Source organism: Chiloscyllium plagiosum, unplaced genomic scaffold (assembly GCF_037043375.1).
Source record: "Chiloscyllium plagiosum isolate Xiang-an unplaced genomic scaffold, Cpla_swu_hap1 HiC_scaffold_9, whole genome shotgun sequence".
NCBI classification, from domain to species: Eukaryota; Metazoa; Chordata; class Chondrichthyes; order Orectolobiformes; family Hemiscylliidae; genus Chiloscyllium; species Chiloscyllium plagiosum.
Genome location: NW_028270147.1, coordinates 122508639 through 122532877, shown reverse-complemented (window position 1 = coordinate 122532877; position 24239 = coordinate 122508639). Strand labels below are relative to the sequence as shown.

At 45.0% G+C, this 24239-nt stretch overlaps 1 pseudogene; it reads right to left on the bottom strand.

The window, feature by feature from the left end:
- The window catches only part of LOC122545411 (centrosome-associated protein 350-like), a 1525564-nt pseudogene that overhangs the window by 504721 nt on the left and 996604 nt on the right, over window positions 1-24239 (bottom strand).

Sequence of the window (24239 nt, the reverse complement as noted above, 5' to 3'; positions counted from 1 at the left end):
TGCTTCGACATTCTACAGATTTCATCATTACATGATTCTATCTCTGAAGCAAATTATCCATGCACAGGGAGTGCCATACTGTCAGAAGGTCAGTACTGAGGGACTGCCACAGTCAGAGGGACAGTACTGAGGGAGTGCCACACTATTGGAGGGTCAGTACTGAGGGAGTGTTGGACAATTGGTGGGTCAGTACTGAGGGAGTGCTGCACTGTCAGAGGGTGAGTACTGAGGGAATGCCGCACCGTCAGAAAGTCAATATTGTGGGAGTGCTGCACTGCTGGTGTGTCAATACTGAGGGAGTGCAACACTGTCAGAGGTTCAGTGCTCAGGGACCATCTTTCAGATGGGATATTCTGATATCTGCCCTCTCAGGGGAAAGTAGAAGATGCCATGACACTATTAGAAGAGCAGAGCAGATCCCCATGGTGTCCTGATCAATATTCTTAAAATATACCTTTTAAAAAATACCTGGATCAGCACCTGAAATATCCGAACATTCAATGCTTTGGGCCCAGTTCTGGAAAGTGGATGGAGAGTAGATTTAGTTTTGCCTTGGTGGGACAGACTTGATTGGATGAGAGACCTCTCCAACACTGTATGATTCTCTGATTCTGCGAAACCTCTGGCTGATGACCACGTACTGTCCTCCCTCGGCTGATGAATCAGTCTCTCTTCAACTCTTCACCCTTCCTCCTTCGTGTCCAAATCCTGAGCTCTCACTGTTGCTGGGAAATTTGAGAAGCAGATTTACTCACTTGCTCATTCACTCCCTTCTCAGCCTCTCTTTATCTCCTGAAACTCCACTCAACACCAATCTGCTGGGTCAGGAGCAAGGCTCTCAGCTCAATGGATAAAGGAACCTTTTCCAGCACCAAGCTGGTGAGTGTCAGCTGGAGAACAATGTTCTATTGCAATAATCAAGGTGTCCCGCCATTCTGTACATCCACGTTCACTCCTGGAGGGACCAGGCAGAGAGGAAGAGTCAGTGCAGCCATTGTGCAGCATCCAGTGTCGAGTTGCCCCATTTCCAAACCCATTGCAACATCATTGTCTGCCAACACCAAGCAGATGCTCTCTTCACAAGAGGCTCCATGGCCCTGAGGACTGTGAGAATGAGCCCTGTCCATTCAGCTCGATCCAGCCTTCCTGATATGGTGGCAGCCAGGAGAACCCTGCCCATGGGAGATTCCACACACACTCCCTCCCTCCCTGCAGGGAAAGATGATTCCCTGACGCTGCTTTCTCTCTAAACTGATCCGAATTTGAGTGTTGCTGAAAAAAAGAGACGTTTTGTGGAAGCTTTTGTCTTGCACACATCAGGGCAATTTGCAAGAAATGGCACAGCAAAGGCAAGTACCATGTAGACTGGAGATCCTAGAGGGTCAGGCAGCACCCATGGAGAGAAAGCAAGGCAAAATGAAATGTTTTCATAAGAAGGACTTTTTCTCACTCTAGTTCCAAATTCTCAAATGGCTATTTGATCCTGATTTCCTCTTTTGCTTCAGACCTGTTGAAATTCTAAAAAGTAATTCTGTCCTTTTGTGAATGGAGCACTCAGTTTATCATCATTCATCATTAAGTTCCAATAACTGCATCAAAATATTTTTCCTGATCTCTTTCCTGTACCTGGTATACGATGGAGAATGTGTCATTTTGCCTTTCAGTTTGTCTGCACTGATGGTAAATCTACATTTACTGTGTTCCTTTGTTTAAGAATTTTTGAACATCAGACTTCCCTCCCTCCACTGTCGAGATCCTGTTCTGGCCTTCATAGAATCATAGAATCGAGGAATTCCTTCAGTGTGGAAGGAGGCCATTCAGCCCAGCAAGCTCATACCGACCCTTTGAAGATCATCCCACCCAGACCCACACTTCCCCTACCCTATCACCGTAACCCTGCATTTTCCATGGCATTTTCCATTTGCTAGCCTGTGCATCTCTTGGACATAATGAGTAATTTAGCACGGCCAATCCACCTAACCTACACATTTTCTCTCAATTTTGTAAATGAAACATGAGTTTTGAATTTTACACTTTGGGCTAGATGTAACACAGTTGGAAACATAACTCGAGGCACATTTAATCATTCAAGTGGCCCATTTCAATGCCCCCAATGGTAGCAAAATTTCGCCCAATGAATATCAGGATAGAAGGAGTGAACTGGAATTCCCAGCCACCAACAGATGATGTAAACTAGATTGAGGAGCCAATTGACATCAACATTCCTGAATCTATCCTGATTTAATGGCATTTCAGGGATTAAATCAGCTTGGCTTTCCCACAATGTGTCCAACCAAGGGACCTTGCTTCAGATGATGTCCTCATGTTAAACTGCCACCTCTCCCATGACCCACACCTGCCTTTAGTTGCATTTGGCCTGAGATTCCATAACAGAGCAATGCCTCCAACAGGCATTGCTCTGCTCGCTTCCAACTGGGGACCTCCCCAGGAACCAAAAGGAGCTCCCCAGCAGTTCTGATCTCACTGATGGGTGAGATCATTGTTGACCCAACTTAGAGTGGACTGAACCCAAACCTTTCTGACTCCATGGAAGGAGTTCTACCAACTTAGCCAAGGCTGAAACTTAAAGAAAGTCATAAAATCTGTCAATAATTAGCACTGCCCAAAGTTTGTGAGAAGATTTGTAGCTCGGGTGCTTGTTGCTCTGTGGATGTCACCTAGACAGGGGACAAAACGTTTGCAACAAAAACTTCCAGCTCAGCGAACAGAACCACAGCAATTAGCACTGCCTTTGTGTGAGGTCAGAATTTTGAGGTTTAAACGTGTTCTTTTGGAATGCAATGAAGCGTTACCATGGAGAATGTTGCTGCTGGACAAGAACAGCCAACTCTGCCCAAAAGGTCACCACAATAATTAATCCATCACCATCCAGTCGAATGCTTTTCAGCATTACTTTCCTTTATTATTCCTCTTTTTCAGGTCATTAAATACATTTTAAAATAGTGCACATATGGGAACATTGCCATCTACAAGATTTCTCCCAAACCATTCAACATCCTGACTTACAAATATCTCACTGTTCCTTCACTGTCACTAGGTTAAAATTGGGGAATTCTCTCCCTCAGGGCGTTCTTGGTCTACCTACAGCATATGGCTGCAGCAGGTTCAGGAAGGCAGCTCCTCACCACGTTCAAAGAAAATGAGGGACATGCAGGAAATGCTGGCCGGCCAGCAGTGCCCATGTCCCACCAGAGAATAAAACATGGATAGGTTTTGTTTTAACAGCCTGTGGCAGAAAATTGCAAATTCTTACCATCTTCTGTGTAAAGAAATCTACATCCCGAAATAAAACTTGTGACCTATGTTAGAAATGAAAATCGCTTCTCATTAATCGCTCTAGACAAATTCAGGAAAACAAAGTTTTATTAACAAGTCAAGTCTGCAGAGTCGGGCACCCTTAAAGAAAAGGCGCGCTGAGGCTTACAAAGTCTCCATTATTTATAGGACAAGTCCCTCCTCTCCTTGGCTCCAACAAGCCATGAGGTTCACATTCTTAAAAACATCATTATTTTTATCACAAAGTCTGCAACAAAAGGCTCCAGAGTCTCCAAAGTTTGTTGTTTTTCTCACCCTGTAGTCTTCTCAGTCAAAAGCTTTAATCTGAAACAGATGTCTCAAGTCGTACTCCCATCCTGGAGTCTTATCAGCCAAGGACTCATCCTTCTCTGCTGTGTGAATGGCTTCATTAATCAAGAGCCTGCTTGCTTTTACTATCGCTCACAAATTGTCAGCATTCTGCACAATTTAAACTACTCTACTTTTGAGTATATAAAATGGTTGTTAGAAAAGAAACAAAGGTTTTGTCTTTTATTATAGATCAGTCTGTGGTCCAGGCACATCTTAAAGTTTAAACCGAAATTACCTCTCACAATTCCACCCTTTTCTTTCTTTAAGATGTGCCTGACCAAGATAAGCCCCCCCCCCTTCCCTCAAGGGCCCGGGAAATCCTTGGTCTTTCGCAGCAACATCACTTTAAGTTCCCGTGTCCCATGTTGTGGAACCACCACTGCCTGGAGTCGGGAAATATTTTTCTGAATTAAAAACTGAATACAGGGAGTTAGGCAGGGTAATACGAGAAGAAGAATCATGCCGCCCCCAACCACCAGCAACGCCGTGCGCCACCAGCTACCACCTAGGAGACCATCCCACCATCCGATGCCACTAAGAGGACGCCAAGATTGTACTGGCACATGGGCCAATCTCCGAATTTCATCGGAAATTTTCAAAACCGCTTTACCATTATCGTCAATTTCTAGACAGCAGTTTGTCATGTTAAATTTCCCGCACACACCCCCCTCCGAGGCCAACAGATAATCCAAGGCAAGTCGGTTTTGATATATAGCAGCCCTCATCTGATCCTGCTGCTGAGCCAACAGCTCTAGGGCCAGGGCAGTCCGGTTAGTAATGACCTCTACGACTGCTTGGAGCCTGATAATTCGATTTAGCATATAGATAGGAGTGCGATATCCCCATGATCCGTCCTGTGCCCAAGTAGCCGGCCCATAGTATTCAATAATCCAGGCCGGTGGCCACTCATCCCCCCAATCACCGACTTGGATATCCCTTGGCGACCTACGCAGGGAGTCAAAGAGTTTAACTCCCAAATCATCGCCTTCCTCCCGGGGTAATAGGAAGAACGCAGGTCGTATTAGACCCAGGAAGCATACCCCAACCCATCCCATGGGCAGTTTGGAGTATGCCTGATTACCGCATATCCAAAATAGGCCATCTGGAGCAGGCCCTCCCTGCCTCACAACGTCATCCCACAACTCCTTTACCCCAGGGATGCCCTCATAAGGACCAGGACCACTGCAATTCCAGTATTCGGATTGTTGACCCCGTGGCAGAGTCTGGACAGGATTATTCCAGCATTGATTCCCCTGACAACCACCGCTCCACACTCTTTTCATGCCAACGGAAGGGTCAGCACTTAGCTCGTAAGAGGAGGAATCAGAACGTAACCGAATGCAATTTTGATGATCTCGGTTTGCAATGTACCAAGCAATATTCTCAGGCCACCATACTCGCGTGGTTGCATCCAATATATTCTGACAGGGGCTAATCCCTACCTTCACGGTCCCCTTGCCTTCAATACAGAACTGGCCCTCAGGGCTGTTTGTCAGTCTCCAACCCTGGCTTTTTCTGTCATTGTCATGAGTCCAAGTGGTTTGCAGCAATTCCCCTATGTCTAAGCTTTGACCAGTCCACGGCCATTGTTCCGACATATGCGGCCCCCCACAGACCCAGCAATTGCTAACATTTAAAACAGTGGCTATTCTAGAGGTGAGATCAATAAACAGGTTTTGTGTAACATCAGGGAGTTCAATCTGTCCTTCTACCTCTTCGTATACAGATGGCACTTTAGGGAGCACGACCGTTCCCTGACGGTCTTGCTCTTTCCCCAACCCCCGATCAGGGATCTGTATCTTGGTCTCCTTGACTCTGTCAACCTGCTCCCTGAGCAACACGGAGGATAGGTCCCACCTCCCAGTTTTGCTAATACACACCCAGCGGTCATTTATAGGGCATCCATGGATTTTGCCACCGTATCCTTTATTATATACCTGATAATAGGGTCTCCCATCCTCCCAACATTCATGGCGTGCACTCACATCGTAACACCTATCGTCCACATAGGAATGGGACACAAATGATCCCGAATAGATTTGAATCCCAAGTCTTACTGTAGTTCGACATTTGTCACATCTCCCCTCACCCTCCCCCACATACAGGAGTAAACTGATCAATATCCCCACCAATACAGTCCAAGTAGAGTTCATTATTGCTGTCTTTTCAGTTTTACCGACAACGGCTTGTCCCCTTGCTCGCATGTCCAGGTGCTTTCTTCTTCAGGCGGAACGGGCCCCTTTATCCTTGATGCGTGGACCCACCCTTTTTCTTTCGTTCGAACAGCTGCCTCAGTTGTTAACAGAACCAGGAACGGTCCTTCCCACCGCGGCTGGAGCTTTTCGGCCTTCCAGGTCTTAACAAGTATCCAATCTCCGGGCTCCACCTTATGCAGGAGGAAGTCGAGCGGCGGAGTCTGAGCCAGGAGACCTTTCCTTCGGAGTTCTGCAAAAGAACGGGATAAGGCCAGTAAATAGGTTCGGATAAATACATCCCCCCCTTGTAGAGTGGGACATCCATCAACCTTACTCCAATACGGTAATCCGAAGAGCATTTCATAGGGGGAAACCCCGACATCTCGGCGAGGTGCCGTACGTATCCTCATTAGGGCAATGGGCAGGCACTTTGGCCAGGGTAACTTAGTTTCTAACATCAGCTTAGTCAATTGGGTCTTGAGCGTGCCATTCATTCTCTCAACTCGACCCGAACTCTGAGGATGCCAGGGTGTGTGGAATTTCCATTGGATACCCAGGGCATTACAGATCAAATGGTGTAGCTTAGAAATAAAATGCGTCCCGCAATCGGAGTCAATAGATTCCATTATGCCATATCTCGGGATTATGTTCTCTAACAACAGTCGGGCCACGGTTGGTGCATCGTCTTTGGCAGTTGGGAAAGCCTCTACCCAGTGAGTGAAATGGTCTACTATTACTAGCAGATATTTCCATCTCTGTACTGGGGGTAATTCTGTAAAGTCGACTTGGATCCTCTGAAATGGCCTAATCGCTAGGGGCTGACCACCAGCTGGCATAGAACGCATGGCTTTCTGATTAATACGCCGGCAAGTGGGGCATCCGACTACCTCTTGTTGGGCTAATGTGTATATCCCCCTGCATACATAGTCTCTCAGGATTGTATCACACATGGCTTGCACCCCCCAGTGGGTCTGATGGTGTAATCGGTGCAGAATACCCCGGGTGATCTGTTTGTTCAGTACTTGTCTCCCATCAGGAACCGTCCACTTCCCGTTAGTATCTAGCCGGGCACCCAATTGATCCATTTTATCAATCTCCCCCTGGGTGAAGACGGGTTGTTTAGCGAGGCCTTCCCTCAACGGTATTAACGTTAACAATTGGACGGATTTTTCGACCGCTGCCCGCTTGGCTTCCTCGTCTGCCAGCCGGTTTCCCACCGCTTCCGGTGTCGACCCCTTCTGGTGACCGGGTACATGGACTACTGCAAGTTCCGTAGGTAACGCCAGGGCTTCCAACGTTAGGCTGATCATTTGTTCGTGAGCTAATTCTTTTCCCCGGGAAGTTATCAATCCTCGCTCTTTCCAGATTTTCCCGAAAGTATGAACGACTCCGTATGCATACTTTGAGTCAGTATATATGGTCCCCACTTTCCCTTCCAACAGCTTCAGGGCCCTCTGGAGGGCGTACAACTCACAGGATTGGGCTGACCACTTCCCGGGCAGTCGTCCAGACTCAATCGTCCGTTTCGTTGCACCATCTATAACAGCATAGCCACTGTATCGTACTCCACTGATGCACCGGGAGGACCCGTCGATATACAGTTCCTGTCCCTCACCCAGCGGGGCTTCTTGCAGGTCCTCTCGGCTTTTGGTCTGCAAGTCCACAAATTCCACACAATCATGCTCCTGTTCCCCGTCTGCAGGACGTCCGTACAGAAACTGGGCTGGGTTGCAACTGAGATCTTTTGCAAAATTGAGATCGTTCCCGGTCATCAAAATCGTCTCATACTTTAGGATGCGAGAGTCTGTTAACCAGCGGTGAGCCTTCTGAGCCAGTATGGCACTAACCGAATGTGGGGAGTATACTGTGATCCTTCCTCCAAAGGTAAGTTTTCGGGCCTCTTCTACTAACATTGCCGTAGCTGCCACTGCCTGTATACAGGTCGGCCATCCACGTGACACAGGGTCTAACATTTTTTGACAAAAATGCAACCGGCTGACGTTTCCCTGCCCGCAGCTGAGTGAGCACACCCTGGGCAATTCCGCCGGCGCTATTAACATATAACTGGAACGGTTCCTTCAGGGTGGGTAAAGCCAATACCGGAGCTCGAATCAGTTTATTTTTAATAATATTAAATCGCTGCTCCTCCTCATCTGACCAGTCCACCTTTTGTCCTTCTTGTCCCAGTTTGTCGTACAAAAATTTTACTAAAGTGGTGTAACTTTCAATCCATATCCGGCAATACCCTACTAGTCCCAGGAATTGTCTGACTTCCTTCTTCGTCCTGGGTATTGGCATACCCGTAATTCCTGATATTCGTTCTGGCGTGATACAGCGGTGCCCCTTACTGACTTGATGGCCCAGATATCTTACTTCTCGCTCCACAAACTGGAGTTTTGTCCTGGAGACGCGTAGACCCTGTTTCCCCAAGAAGTTCAACAGGGCAACGGTGTCTGCTCGTACCTCCTCTTCTCTTGGTCCTGAGAGTAAGAGATCATCGACATATTGGAGCAATTGATTCTCCACGTTACACTGAAATCCTTCTAAGATCTGCTCCAGTATTTGTCCAAACAAATTGGGTGACTCCGTGAATCCCTGCGGCAAGACCGTCCATCTTAACTGTCGCTTTCGTCCTGTGAAGGGATTCTCCCATTCAAAGGCAAAAAGGTTCCGACTTTCTTCGTCAAGGGGGCAACTCCAAAAAGCATCCTTCAGATCTATTACGCTGAACCATTCATGTTCGGGGGGAATTTTACTCATTAACGTGTAGGGATTAGGTACCACCGGGTATCTAGCCTGGACTACTTCATTCAACCCCCGCAGGTCTTGCACCAGCCTATATGTCCCGTCCGGCTTCCTCACAGGGAGTATTGGAGTATTGAAAGGGGACATGCATTCCTCCAGTAGTCCATCTGTGATTAATCTTTCTATCACAGGTTGTAACCCCTCCCGTCCTTCCATAGCAATCGGGTATTGTTTCCTTCTTACCGGGCCTCTTCCTGGTAACATGGTGATTTGGAGAGGTTTGATGTTTAGACCCCCTCTGTTCCCCTCTCGGTACCAAACTTCCGGGTCTATTTGTTGATCATCATCTTCGGTGAGGGCGAACAACCTTACCACCATTTCCCCGTTACTTGGTACCGTTCCGATCCCTAGTTTGACCTGCAAGTCTCTTCCTAACAAATTAAATCCCGCCGATGGCAGTAGAAGGAGGTCTCGTTTAGTAGTTCTGTTTTCATATCCAATTTCCACGTCCTCTACCACTGGGACTTGTAATTTCTGTCCTCCAATTCCAGATACCCCCATAACTTTTCCTCCTGCTCGGGCGCCGGGGGATATTTGGATTATACTTGATCTTTCGGCTCCCGAGTCCACCATAAATGTGATCTCCGATCCTTGGGGCCCTACTTTCAAGTTTACCAGGGGTTCCTGTCGATAGTCCTTTTGCCCCAAGGGTAGGAACCCCCGACCTCCCTAATCTTCCTCCATCAGGGCGTACGACCTCACCTCCCGCTTGTAGCGGGAGCACTCCCGTTTAAAATGTCCTTCTTCATTACAATAGTAACATCTGAGTGTCCTCTTCGTTTCCCTGTCGCGGTCTCGCGTTCCTCCACTCTTCCTTTGTTCCGGCCATGGTTCTCTTTTCCTCTGCTCTTGCCACGACTCTCCCCTTTCCTGTTTCTGCCACGGCTCTCCCTTTTCCTTTCTTCCAGCTGTCATTTGTTGCACCGTTTGCATCATTATCTTTGTCGCCTTCCTTTGCTTCTCATCGTCCCTTCTCACAAACACCTTTTGCGCCTCTCGTAGTAATTCACTTAAAGATTTACTATCCCAATCATCCATTTTCTCTAACTTCTTTCGTATGTCCGGCCAGGCTTTTGATACAAACTCTACCCGTATGAGTTGTTGCCCCACGTCCGTCTCAGGGTCCACCCCAGCAAACTGCTGCAAATTCTTCCTAATCCTGTCTAGGAAGTCCGTAGGGGTTTCCTCCGGGTTTTGATGATTACCAAAGGCCTTGGTAAAATTGTGCCCCTTCGGGGCTGCGTGTCTTATTCCTTTTATCCAATATTCCCGCATGTCTCTCATGTTGCGCCGTCCTCCCTCCGTGTTCTTATCCCACTCGGGGTCGGTGAGGGGAAACTTCTGCTCCCCTCCTTCTCCCCCCTCTCTCTCCCAGACCAAGAGCGCAGCTTGTCGAATCATCTGACGCTCCTGGCTAGAGAACAATGTTTTCATGATGGAACACATCTCTTCCCACGTGTAAGTATTCGGACCCAGGAACTGATCCAATTGTTCAGCAAGTCCCATGGGGTCCTCTAGTAGACCCTTCATCTCCCTCCTGAAATTCCGTACTTCAGTACTCGTCAAGGGAACGTTCACATATCCCGTCCTTCCCTCCTCGCCCCCCATGGGCACTTCCCGGAGTGGATTCATTCTTGCAATCGAGACAGGGTTTTGTCTGTGACCCTTTTCAGCTTGAGATCTGGTCTGTACCCCTGAGGTAGTTTGTGATTCCTCCCCATTTTCTTCCCCTTCCCCTGAATCGTCGTCACCCGAAGGAACATTCTGTGGGGCAGACGGGGTCACGTCGGGCGACGGTAAGTGATCTAAAGGGTCCCATTCTTTCTGCCCTTTCGAGTCTTTATTAGTTACCTGCATTTGGCAAGATATCGTAACCGGTAGCCAACAAAGGGCATAATCACTTTCTTCCAGATTAACATCAGGTTTTGAATTGACATATAAAATGAGGGCTTGCCGGACCCAGTCTTCGTCAGTACCGAATCTAGGCCACCACACTGAGTCGCCCTGAATAGGTTTCTGGGACCACTTTTGACAGTATTTTACCATCTTCCTTTTAGATTTTCCCTTTCTTCCACCCTGATCCCAATTATTTAGCATTCTCCCTTACGGACTATCGTCAGGTACCCCGGGGTATGTGTCATTGTCCCTGTTTAAGCCTACCTTTCCCTTAATCACCTTAGATCCCTTATTTCCCATTTCCGAGGACTTCGTATTTTTCCCGTGATAATCTATCACAATGTAGCCAATTCCCGGACCTTCAGTCCCGTGATCGCCCAGGTTCCTTTGCAGGCACCCCCGGTCTTTGGATTCCTGTGTCCTACGTCTCTGTGACACAAATCACAGGCACCCCGTAGGTACACGTTCCTCCTCAAACACGGTCTCTGCAAAATCCCTCACAGGCGAGCCCCGGTCTCTAGATTCCAGAGTCCCACGTCTCTGTAGAAAAAAAATCCACAGGCACCCCGTAGGTCCCCAGTCCTCCGGAAACACGGTCCCCGCAAGTTTTTTCTTACCTGGGTTCGGTGCACCGAAATTACTCGATCGTTAACCGTCCCCACTGCCTCGGGTACACCCCTCCTTTGTTTTCCTGAGCCTCCCGGATATCACTCGCTCAAGCCGCGCGGGGCGACAAGCAAGGAATCAGGGACTGCTGAACTCAGCAGGGTGCACCTTCTCCGATATCCTTCCTCAACTCCCCTTGCGGCCGGAGTGTTGATCCCGGATGACGAGCCCCCAAGTTGTTAGAAACGAAAATCGCTTCTCAATAATCGCTCTAGACAAATTCAGGAAAACAAAGTTTTATTAACAAGTCAAGTCTGCAGAGTTGGGCACCCTTAAAGAAAAGGCGCGCTGAGGCTTACAAAGTCTCCCATTATATACAGCACAAGTCCCTCCTCTCCTTGGCTCCAACAAGCCATGAGGTTCACATTCTTAAAAACATCATTATTTTTATCACAAAGTCTGCAACAAATGTCTTCAGAGTCTCTAAAGTTGTTGTTTTTCTCACCTTGTAGTCTTATCAGTCAAAGACTTATTCTTCTCTGTCTGTGCTAGCAGTCTTATCAGTCAAGGACTTATCCTTCCCTGCTGTGTGAATGGCTTCATCAATCAAGAGCCTGCTTGTTTTTACTATCGCTCACAAATTGTCAGCATTCTGCACAATTTAAACTATTCTACTTTTGAGTATATAAAATGGTTGTTAGAAAAGAAACAAAAGTTTTGTCTTTTATTATAGATCAGTCTGTGGTCCAGGCACATCTTAAAGTTTAAACCGAAATTACCTCTCACATCTAATATTTTGAGAATTGATGGGCAAGGTAGGAAACGAGACACCAGAAATTTTAAGTACATTCCCCACAACTTGATTTTATCACCCACAAATATATTTCACAATTTATCAAGATATTCCTCACAACAGTCTTTTGATAAAGGGTCCTTGGGAAAGCGGAACACTCAGGATAATCTCTGAAAATGATGACCTGCAAAATGTGCCTGAAGAAAGTGGAGTTGTATTTTGACATATTGTTCAGGAAACAACAACAATCCTGTCATTGGTCCACCATCCTGTTGTCGGTATGACAGGGACACAATCCTTTATTCAAAACCCTCGGGACCAGCTGGTTTGCAGAATTTGGAATTCTTTAGTTTTCAGAGTAAGTGACAGTTTAACAGTAAAATTTTTAAAACTCTTACTGAACAGCAGACCCACTGTGAAGACTATGAGCCCTGAGACAGAACTGACGCCTGCCAGTGCTGGGCCACACCCCGAGTGTGATGTGGGTCGAGTGGGTGTGGAGTGAACCCAAACAACCTTGTTAATTAGACAAAAAAAATTCACGACAAAAACTTCAGATTTCGGAGCTTTTCAGATTTCAGGATTTCGAATAAAGAATTGTCTACCTGTATGTTCAAATGTGGGAATTAACGAGCTCTGGAATCATTACTAAAACAATTGCATCAATGCTTCGAGACCAATAACACATCTTCAATTCTTGAAATTCAAATCCATTCCAAAACAGCTTCAAAATGGATACTTACAGGTCAGGGACAAAGATCTGGAGATAATACTTCCTCCTTAGCATCAACACTGTCATCTCTTTCGGATGTCTCCAACTGGATAACAGTCTTGTGTTCCTCCTTTGGAGCCTTGGAAGGTGACCTGGGCCAGGATTCAACATCCAGTTTGAACTGTAATCCTTGATTAGTAAGCTGGATCTTCTCAGCTTGAGACTTCCATGATTTCTTCCAACTGTCCAATAGCGTCCTTCACAAAGGAAGATGGCAACATATCAACCAAAGAATTGGCCTTTGAATCACTGCTCTTCCGATCATCTCCTTTAAAGTCTTCGCTATCCTCATGATTGTCCTTGAGTTCCTCTCCTTTGATGTCCACGTGCTCCTCATGGATTTCCTCAGATTCAGGCTCGAGGAATGATACTTTAAATTGAGCCTTTTCCCTGTTGAGTAAATCCAACAGAGAAATTGAAGCGTTCTTGTGGATATTTAGTGAAAACTCCTCCCTTTGTGCACTGGAAGACACATTGGTATTGATATAGGTTTCTGTCTCTAGTACTGCCTTGGATGCTTTCTCTTTGAACACATCAGTATGGTTAATGTTTTCTTCATTCTGGTCTTCACACAAGTTTGCCAATCGTTCCTCCTCACCAGACTTGGGCAAGCTCTCTTTTAAATTTTGGTCATCTCCAAAAGTTACCACTGACTTGCTAGATTCATTAATACTGTGCAGTAAGTCAAAGGTACTTGGTTCAGAAAACTGATTACTTGCATTTTGATCATTCAAGCTGTTTTTAAATGAACTCAGCTTAAAGTCTTACTGAGCTCAAACTCTTCCGTCTGCCGTTCTGTTACTTCTTTTGAAAGCTCTGGCTTTTTTCCTTCATCACAACACGTTTTGTAGTCTTGACCTAATTTATCCTCCACAAGTAGGTCCCTTTCATCTTCAGTTATATCGATGCCATCCCCATAATGTTCAGGTCGAAGGGAAATCTTGTGGCGAGGAGCAAAGATGCCACATTTGTCCTTGCATGTGAAGTATTCAACTCCATCATATGTCCCGTTATGACTGCCTTCTGGCTTATCCAGCTCCACACCAGCCCAAAAGCCACTGGCGAAGCTAGTTCTGCCATTGAAGCGAAGTGTCCCTAGTGGATGCTACTAACTAAAATTCTTGCACCAATTTGGGATTCAGGCAGCTCATCGGTTTCAGGCAACGTGGCTGTAGGAGTGCGACACGGAGAGGGAGAATGTGATGGCATGGGAATCTGTTCCTCATTGCTAGCATCACTTTGCTCTTCTCAGTTGGTGATTTCAAGTCTACAAGTTGTTCTGAATGTACGCTACCACAGCTGGGAGAGTATTTCTCACCTAGTCGCTCACTGATTTCATCATGCACACTGATACTTGGTGAAACACTTCGAGAAAGCTTCTCCCCTTCATTCATTCCCTCCTGCTTAAATGCACAGGACAGGAGAGCACTTGGGCCTCAGTGAGATTTTTGTCACTGGTGATTTTGATCCTTCGCGAAAGGACTTCTGCAGATTCCGGGCCATCTTTGCAACTCCCACCGTGTAAACTTTTATTCATGTCTTCATTCCTCCTTCGTAATGACTCAAAACTTTCTGAGTAAGTTGCTTCCTTTCCTTGGGAAAGGTACTCAAAATCTTGAGAATAAGAATCATTCTCTGATGGAGTTCTTTTCAATTCTCCAGAGCCAGATCGCGCAGATGCAATGGAGGTGCCCGATTTAACTGATCTGACAATCTTCACAGAACTGGCTGAATGATCACTTGCACCGTCCTTCTCATCAGGATAGCCGTCCTTGTGCAAGTAATATTCCTCATCCTTCAAGTCCTCAAATGTCTTTTCAACAAGCTAAGCTACTAAAGGCTGTTTTGTGTCATCAGACAGGACTCTGTTTATTGGAGTTAATTCCTGGATACGCTCAGGGACATTGATGTGCTGCAGTTTCTCAATGTCTCATTTCAGCAAGGGTTCAGACTGATCAGATTGCTGAGACAATCCTAGTACATCCTCGACATCAGAGTCTTATGATTTTAGATGACCAAGTTCCTCCTGGATATCATCTTGCATAGACTGATGACTGGACACAACACTTTCATCACCAGAACCATCCTCTGGCCTAAATGCCAACTGATCTGGCATACGATTATATTTAAGAGCTCCTGCCACATTATCCAGCCCTTCAACAAAGTCAGGTCAAGATTTCAAATAACTTTTGAAAACTGGAGAAGGACTCTTGGAGGGGTCATCAAGTCGACTATCGAAGAGTGCAGACTTGTTTCGATCTGATGCATAGTTCGCTGAGCAAGTGGATTTCTGCCCATCTCGACTCGATGATCTTTGATCTGTAACAAATATAAGCAATTTGTGTTTATAACTCGGTATCTATAAAGAAAGTGCCAAAATATAATGTCTTTCACAATCAATGATCCCCAAAATCTTATTGTAATGAATCAAATAATCTTTCAGCACATGGTTGAAACATTGGAAGTCCAAAACCAATTTTGAACAGCATAGTTCCAGCAATGACACAGATGAAATAAACTGTTTTAGGTGTTCGTTGAAGACTGAATATTAGCTAAGACACCCACAAGGACCCTCTATGCTTGTCTTTCAAAAGTAGCAAAGACTCTTTGCATTTATCTGATGAGCAGCCGGGGCCTCAGCTCAGCAAATGATCGCACTCGAACAGCAAAGCACACCCATGGCACTGCACTGGTGCATCAGTCTGATTCACAAAGCACAGGTCTCTGAAGTGGGACATGAACTTACTTTACATAATCTTGCAATGAAAGCGCTTGAGAATGCAATTTTTATACCTTTCGAAAAAATGTGCATTCTGAATGAAAGAACAAGTCTTTTTGAAATATATGTTATTTAGATTCTTTAAAAACAAGGTTTAGTGATGGCACATAGTGGTCTGAACTAAATTTAAAAATCCAGCTACAAGGGAGAACATGTTGAGCTGAAGCAGTTAGTGAAGAATTGCAGAATTACAAAAAAAACAGATACATCAGCTGTCTATTTATGTTAGTTTCCGGTTTGAATGCTGATAGTTTGCTGCTGAATAAACAAAGTCAATTTATTAAACTACTCATAAACATTTTATGGAATTTTGCAATCCTGAACTAACTTAACACCATAGGTGTGGTAAAGAAACAAACCCTATAGTTTGTGGTGTTACATATATATCCTGCTTTGTAATGTAGCCTAGTGATGCTTTGGATATTTCACTCTCAGTAAGAGATTTCCAGCTCTTTGCAGATCCAGTCCTGGAAACATGGGAAATAATTTATAAAGTTGGAATTTCGCAGCATAACACACACAACACATGCAGAATAATCAGCTCTGTAATTTCATAACGGATACATCCCGACACCACCTTCCTGGACATGGTGACAAAGATGTAGCATCCATAATTATAGAATCATACAATTTTACAGTACAGAATGAGACCATTCAACCCATTGTGTCCATCCCGGCTACCCAAAGAACTACCTAGATAGTCCCACTGTCCAGACTTCTCTGTAGCCGTCTAACTTAATCACTTTAAATGAGCAACATTTCCCATTTCTGTCTAACCTTCAGTCCAGTCTGCAATAGGCAAAACTGGCAACTGAACAGTGATAACCCCAGGCAGAATCACAAAATTGTTGCACGATTTTATTTCCACTAGATCGTCATAAATTGCATTTAGAGTCATGGGGATGTACAGCACAGAAACAGACCCTCCAGTCCAATTCGTCCATGCCGACCAGATATCCCAACCCAAACTAGTCCCACCTGCCAATACCTGGCCCATATCCCTCCCATTCATATACCCATCCAGATGCCTTTTAAATGTTGCAATTGTATCAGCCTCCACCACTTCCTCTGGCAGCTTATTCCATATACGTACCACCCTCTGTGTGAAAACGTTCCCCTTTAGGTCTCTTTTATATCTTTCCCCTCTCACCCTAAACCCATGCCCTCTAGTTCTGTACTCCTCCACCCCACAGAAAAGACTTTACCCCTTATGATTTTGTAAACCTCTCGAAGGTCACGCCTCAGTCTTCGACACTCCAGGGAAAACAGCCCTAACCTGTTTATCCTGTTTAACCCCTCTCTGTCGCTCAAATCCTCCAACCCTGGCAACATCCTTGTAAATCTTTTCTAAACCCTTTCAAGTTTCACAACATCTTTCCAATAGGAAGGAGACCAGAATTGCACGCAATACGATTCATCTCCAGTTATGAGTCATACTTTAAATTACAAAACCAGCTTTCTGTACATCTGTCTTATAGGAGTTACAATAATGAAAAGACTGCCAGCTGTCAAAAAAGTCTCAGAGAAAAGCAAAATAATTCTCACTCCAATTCATGATAGAATTGAAAAAAAAAAGCACGTTACTGTACTGATCTGATGATACAACAGTTAAATGCAAAAGTGGTAAATAAAAGCTACCATGCGTCGTTTATAAAAGCATAGCAATTTTTATTTTCCACATATGCATGCATTGATATCAGTGCATTAATGTCAAGGAATTACATGGTTCAAACTGCCCAAACCAGGAGCTTATAAATTTTAAATGAATCACTGTTACCAACATCTGAAGGAGAATATAACTGTAGCATCTTAGCACAAACTGATGGAAGGTGATTGAAAATGGTACTGGGTTTGGTACAGACGGTATAAAAAGAAAGGAGTCAGCATCAAGTTGCATGCATAGCACTCACTCCGACATTCCAAGGTGACACCAGCAATTGACAACATGGCATGCAGGTTCGCCTGACACTGAAGGTGACCACAGAACAGTACTCAATTGGTTTGCCAAGCTGGAGCAAGACATTCTTCAGACAATACTGGTAATGAAGATCTGGACCCCTAGTGGAGTTGGGGGGGGTGGGGGGGGGGGGGAGGGGGGGTCTCTCTATTCCGTGATCGGTGGAAAAGCACTCACAATTGGTCTGGTTCTTGAACATTTCATTCTTTATTTTTCATACGGCCAGGCACAGATCGTCCACAAACACAGAGGTTATACACTTCCATATTCCTCAGAGGAGCTGCACATATGGCTTAAAACAGACATTTGCAAAGTTTGTAGCTCAGGTTGAGGTTTCGGGTGTAGGTTTGCTCGCTGAGCTGTAGGTTTGATATCCAGACGTTTCATTACCTGGCTAGGTAACATCATCAGTGGCAACCTCCAAACAAAGCTGTATCAGAACACTCTTCCAACGAGCCACACTGCAGCACAGACGAACTTCGGAAAACAGAGGAGAACCACCTATACAACGTATTCAAGAAGAACGGATACTCAAAAAATACAGTGCGCAGATTCCTCAAGAACAAACCACGACAAGCAGACCAAACACAGCCAGAAACCCTAACCACCTTACCATACATCAAAGAATGTTCAGAAATGACAGCCAGACTACTAAGACCCCTCGGAATCCTCGTAGCACACAAACCCACCAACATTCTCAAACAAAAACTAACAAACTTAAAAGACTCAGTACAACTCATGGACAAAACCAACGTCATCTACAAAATCCCATGCAAGGACTGCCACAAACACTACATAGGACAAACAGGAAGAAAGTTAGCCACCAGGATACACGAACACCAGCTAGCCACAAAAAGACACGACCCTCTCTCCCTCATAGCCCTACACACGGTTGAAAAAAAACACCATTTCGACTGGGACAACACATCTATCCTGGGACAGGCTAAGCAAAGACATGCCAGAGAATTCCTAGAGGCCTGGCACTTCAACCACAACGCCACAAACAAACACATAGATCGAGATGCCATCTATCAACCCCTCAGAAAACGAACAGCAAATGACATCACCACAAGCCCCAGGAACCCCATACAGGAGAAAGATATAAATAGAAAGCAGGAGACAACAGCTTCGCTTCAATTGGAGGTCGCCACTGATAATGTTACCAAGCCAGGTAATGAAACGTCTGGATATCAAACCTACAGCTCAGCGAGCAAACCTACACCCCTTAAAACAGACATTTTTATACTTCTCTTAAAGAAAGGTACAGGCCATTATCGTATAGTACATTCAGACAATTACCAACTAACTTCTGAAACAATCTTAACTGACAGCTACTCGGTCAAATGATATTTCCTGGGAACCAACTTAGTTTTCCAACACTTAAGCCACTCTTATCTCACTAACCAAGTCTTGCCATCTGCACTTGAAGGTCAGTTAGGGTGGCCAGTAATGTCTCATCTAGTCTAGTTATTTCTATGCTGTAAAGGAAGCATTGTCTGCTAATCTCTGTTGAGGCAGACTGTGATTAGTCAATTATGCAGCTCGAACAGTGTTAAAAGCTATTTTATGCAGCTTTTAACAGAATTGTCAATTTGCAGCCAAGAAGCCATTTTGTCATGCTATTTGCATTGAGAAGCCATTTTGTTCCCACTTAAGTTAGTAACAGCATGGGTTAAGTGGTTGTTCCTGACAACAACTAGTTACCTCAGCCTGTATTCAGGTTTCAGATCCTCAGGAGACAGAGATAGGGAAGTGGGAAGCAAAACAAAGGTCACATTTCATGTATAAAAGGGTATTGAATATGAACGGGCAGTGATCTTGTCCATTCCATTGTTTGAAAAATTACAGCATGGGGATCGGATCACAATATATGTGGCAGTTCTCCATTCCAACAATACTCAATACTTTGGAGAAATCTTTCACCCACTAGACTGCTTTAAGGCACATCTCGAAAACTCACCCAATAGAACTGATAATATTCTATATGAGCATATAATATTCTGCAGCAGCAAGTACACAGGTTTGAAGTCAAATGCAACCTTCAGCCATCATTTCATCTTTAAAAATAATTATTCATTCTCTTTCTTTTTCACATACAGAATAAACAGATCGACTTCATTACAAATGCATCTTTTTTTAAAAAAAAGTTAAACTCCAGATAGTTCTGGCCATGAAATATTTCATCTCAAAAGATTGATTGAGCATGGGGGTCAAAAGGCAAGGGGTCATAGAGTCAGTTATACAACAGACCCAACTCACCCGAACAAACCAGATATCTCAATGTGATCTCGTCCCAGTTTGCCAGCATTTGGTCCATATCCTTCTCAATCCTTCCTTTTCATGTACCCATCCCGATGCTTTCAAAAAGTTAAAATTGAACCCCTCTCCACCACTCTGGCAGCTCATTCCATGTATGCAGCACCCTCTGCCTGAAAAAGTTACCTCTCAGGCCCTTTTTAAATCTTCACTTCTCACCTTAAACCTTTGCCCTCTCGTTTATGACTCCCCTGCCCTGGGAAAAAATCTTGGCTATTCACCCTATCCATGCCCCTCATGATTTTACAAACCTCTGCAAAAGCCCTTCAGCCTCCAATGCTCTGGGGAAAAATACTTCAGCCTATTCAGCCTCTCCCTGTAAGTCAGTCCCAGCAACATCCTTGTAAATCTTTTCTGCACTCTCTCACGTTTAACATCCTTCCTACAGAAAGGCGATCAGAACTATATGCAGTATTCCAGACGAGGCCTCATCAATGTCCTGCACAGCTGCAACGCAATGCCTCAACCACTACAGTCAATGTTCTGACCATTGAAGGCAAGCATGCTAAATGCCTTCTTCACCACCCTTTCTACCAGCAACTACTCTTTCAAGAAACTATGCACCTGCATCCCAAGGTCTCTTTGTTCAGCAAAACTCCCCAGGGCCCGACCATTAACTGTATAAACTAGTGACCGGATAGAGAACTTTGAAAACGAGATTTGATAGAGAAGTTTAAAAATGAAGACCATAAGACAGAGGAGTGGAAGTAAGGCCATTCGACCCATCGAGTCCACTCCACCATTCAATCATGGCTGATGGGCATTTCAACTTCACTTACCCGCACTCTCCTCGTAGCCCTTAATTCCTTGCGAGATCAAGAATTTATCAATCTCTGCCTTGAAGACATTTCACATCCCGGCCTCCGTGGCAATGAATTCCAGAGGCCAACCACTCTCTGGCTGACGAAATGTTTCCTCATTTCCGTTCTAAATTGACCCCCTCTAATTCTAAGGCTGTGCCCATGGATCCTAGTCTCCCTGCCAAACGGAAACAACTTCCCAGCGTCCACCCTTTCTAAGCCATGCATTATCTTCTAAGTTTCTTGTAGATCTCCCTTCAACCTTCTAAACTCTCATGAATACAATCCCAGGATCCTCAGATATTCATCTTATGCTCAGCCTACTATTCCAGGGATCATCTGTGTGAATCGCTGCTGGACACACTCTAGTGCTAGTATGTCCTTCCTGAGGTGTGGGGCCCAAAACAGGTCTCAGTGTTCGAAGTGAGGCTTATCTCGAGCTTTATAAAGTTTCAGTAGCACATCACTGCTTTAATATTCCAACCTTCTTGAGATTAATGACAACATTACATTTGCTTTCTTCACCACGGCCTCAACCTGCAAGTCAATCTTTAGAGAATCCTGGACTAGCACTCCCAGATCCCTTTGTACTTTGGCTTTATGAATTTTCTCACCGTTTAGAAAATAGTCCAGGCCTGTATTCTTTTTTCCAAAGTGCAAGGCCTCACATTTGCTCACGTTGAATTTCATCAACCATTTCCTGGATCACTCTACTCAACTGTCTCAATCTTTCTGCAGTCTCCCCACCTCCTCAGAACATCCTGCCTGTCCACCTAACGTCTTATCATTGGTGAACTTCGCCAGAAAGCCCCAGTTCCCTTCATCCAGATCATTAATACATATAGTGAACAGCTGCGGCCCCAACACTGAACCCTGCGGGATTCCACTCGTCACCAGATGCCATTCCGAAAAAGAACCTTTTATCCCAACTCTCTGCCTTTTTTCAGATGGCCAAGCCTCAATCCATGCCAGTCGCTCACCTCAAACACCATGGGCCGTCACCTTACTCAGCCGCCTCCCATGAGGCACTTTACCAAAGGCCTTTTGGAAGTCTAGATAGATCACATCCACTGGGTTTCCCTGGTCTAACCTACTTGTTACCTCTTCAATGAATGCCCACAGGTTTTTCAGGCATGACCTTGCCTTACTAAATCCATGCTGGCTTGTTTTAATCAGACCCTGCACTTCCAAGAACTTACAAATCTCATCCTTAACGATGGATTCTAGAATTTTCCTACAACCCGAAGTTAGGCGAAGCAACCTATAATTTTCCATCTTTGTCTTGATCCTTTCTTGAACAAGGGAGTTACAAAAGCGATTTTCCAATCATCTGGGACTTTCCCTGACTCCAGTGACAACCAATGCCTCTGCTATTTCCTCAGACACGTCTCTCAGAACATCTGGAATGGAGCCCATCTGGGCCAGGGGATTTATCAATTTTTACACCTGTTAGCTTTTCTCACACTCTCTCTTTTGTAATGGATATCATACTCAACTCTGCCCCCAACTCTCCTTCACTGTAGGGATATTACTCATGCCTTCCACTGTGAAGTCTGATTAAGTTCTTCAGCTATTTCCTTATCTCCCATCACAAGCCTTCCTGGATCAATTTGGAATGGCCCAATTTCTACTTTTGCTTCTCGTTTGTTTCTTATGTATTAAAAGAAATTTTTACTATCATTTCTAATATTACTGGCGAGCTTATTTGATCTTCTCCTTCTTTATTTCTCTCTTTGTTTGTTTTCACAGTCTTCCCAATCTTCTGATTTCCCAGTTCTCTTGGTCACTTTATAGGCTTACTCACTCTCTTTGATACATTTCCTGACTTCCTTTGTCAGCCATGGCTGTCTAATACCCCCGCCACCCCCCTCCCCCCACCCCCGTATAATCTTCCTTTGTTTTGGGCTGAACCTTTGTACTGTGTCCTCAATTACACCCAGAAACTCCTGCCATTGTTGCTCTACTGTCTTCCCCACTGGGCTGCTTCCAGTGGATTTGCATCAGTTCCTCTCTCATGCCCCTGTAATTACCTTCATTTAACTTTGACACCATTACATCCAATTTTGCCTTCTCCCTTTCAAATTGCAGACTGAACTCGACTATATTATGATCGCTGCCACCTAAGTGCTCCCTTCGTTTAAGATCTTTTACAACATCTGGCTCATTCCATAGCACTAAGTCCAAAATAGCCTGCTCTCTTGTAGGCTCCATCACAAGCCGTTCCAAAAAGCCATCCTGTAAGCATTCCATGAATTCCCTTTCTTTGGATCCACTGGCAACATTATTCACCCAGTCCTTTGCACATTGAAGTTCCCCATGATCATCGTGACCTTGCCTTTCTGACATGCCCTATCTATTTCCTGGTACATCTGTGCCCCTAGTCCTGAACACTGCTGGGAGGTCTGTACATAACGCCCATTATGGTTTTTTTGCCTTTGTGGTTCCTCAACACCACCCACACAGAATCCACATCATCTGACCCTATGTCATTCAGTGCCATAGATTTAATTTCATTCTGAACTAAAAAGGCAACTCTGCCCTCTCTCTCTCTCTAAGTTGTAAATCCTTGGATGTTTAACTGCCAGTCCTGAACCCCCTGCAACCACCTCTCTGTGATGCCTACCACATCATAATCATTCATCATGATTTGTGCTGTTAATTCATCTACTTTGTTACGAATACAATGAGCATTCAAGTAAAGTGCCTTAATCCTAGTTTTCTTATCCTCATGATTTCTAACATCTCTCCTAATATGTTCGAAGTTATCCTTCTTTTTTGCTTCAATTCTAGTCTGTCTTGAACTTTAACCCTGCACACATGCTAACCCGCTGCTTATCTTTCTATTTGACACCATACTCCCTGTTGCTTTCCCTTTCCCCTGCCTCATAAGTTTAAAGTCCAAGTGACCACCCGATTTATCCTTTTCACCAGAACACTGGTTCCAGATTGGTTCAGGTGGAGACTGTCTCATCAGTATAGATCGCCCAGGTTCCAAAACCTGATGCCAATGTCCCATGAAATGGAATCCCTCATTCCCACACCAATCTCCTAGCCACGTGTTTACTTCCCGAACTTGCTTATCCCTATGACGATTAGCAGGTGGCTCGGGCAGTAATCCAGAGATTATGACCCTCGAGGACCTGTTCTTCAATTTCCTTCCTAGTGCTTGATATTCCCCACACAGGCCCACATGCCTAGCCCCCACACCATACAGCTACAGCACATCACCTGTCCAGCCATCTCTACTTATTTAATTCATTTATACAAATTTATGAATTAAATAATTTCTAGTACTTCTCTAAGGTCTTATTCAACTAACTAACTAATAGTCAACTTTTAATCAATCACACGAAACACAAGAAATATCAACTGAAACACCTTACCTTCACAACACACGGGAGGCCATTTTTTTGGTTAGAGGAAGGGGCGTGGGGGGGGGGTGGGTGACACTACATGTGTAGCATCTTGGGATTCAGCTGTTGCCCAAATATATACCCACCAGTCCGCTGCGCCTTGCTGTGCCCTCTCCCTCTGCTGCTCCTTTAAAAGCCTCACTTACCCAGCAGTCTCGTGTCCATTCCTGCTCAGTGTTCGCTCTGCCAAGGTAAGTTTTATATTTCAAAGTTATCTTCCCATCAGGTCTGATCCTCGCTGTCGCTCCTCCCGCTCCAC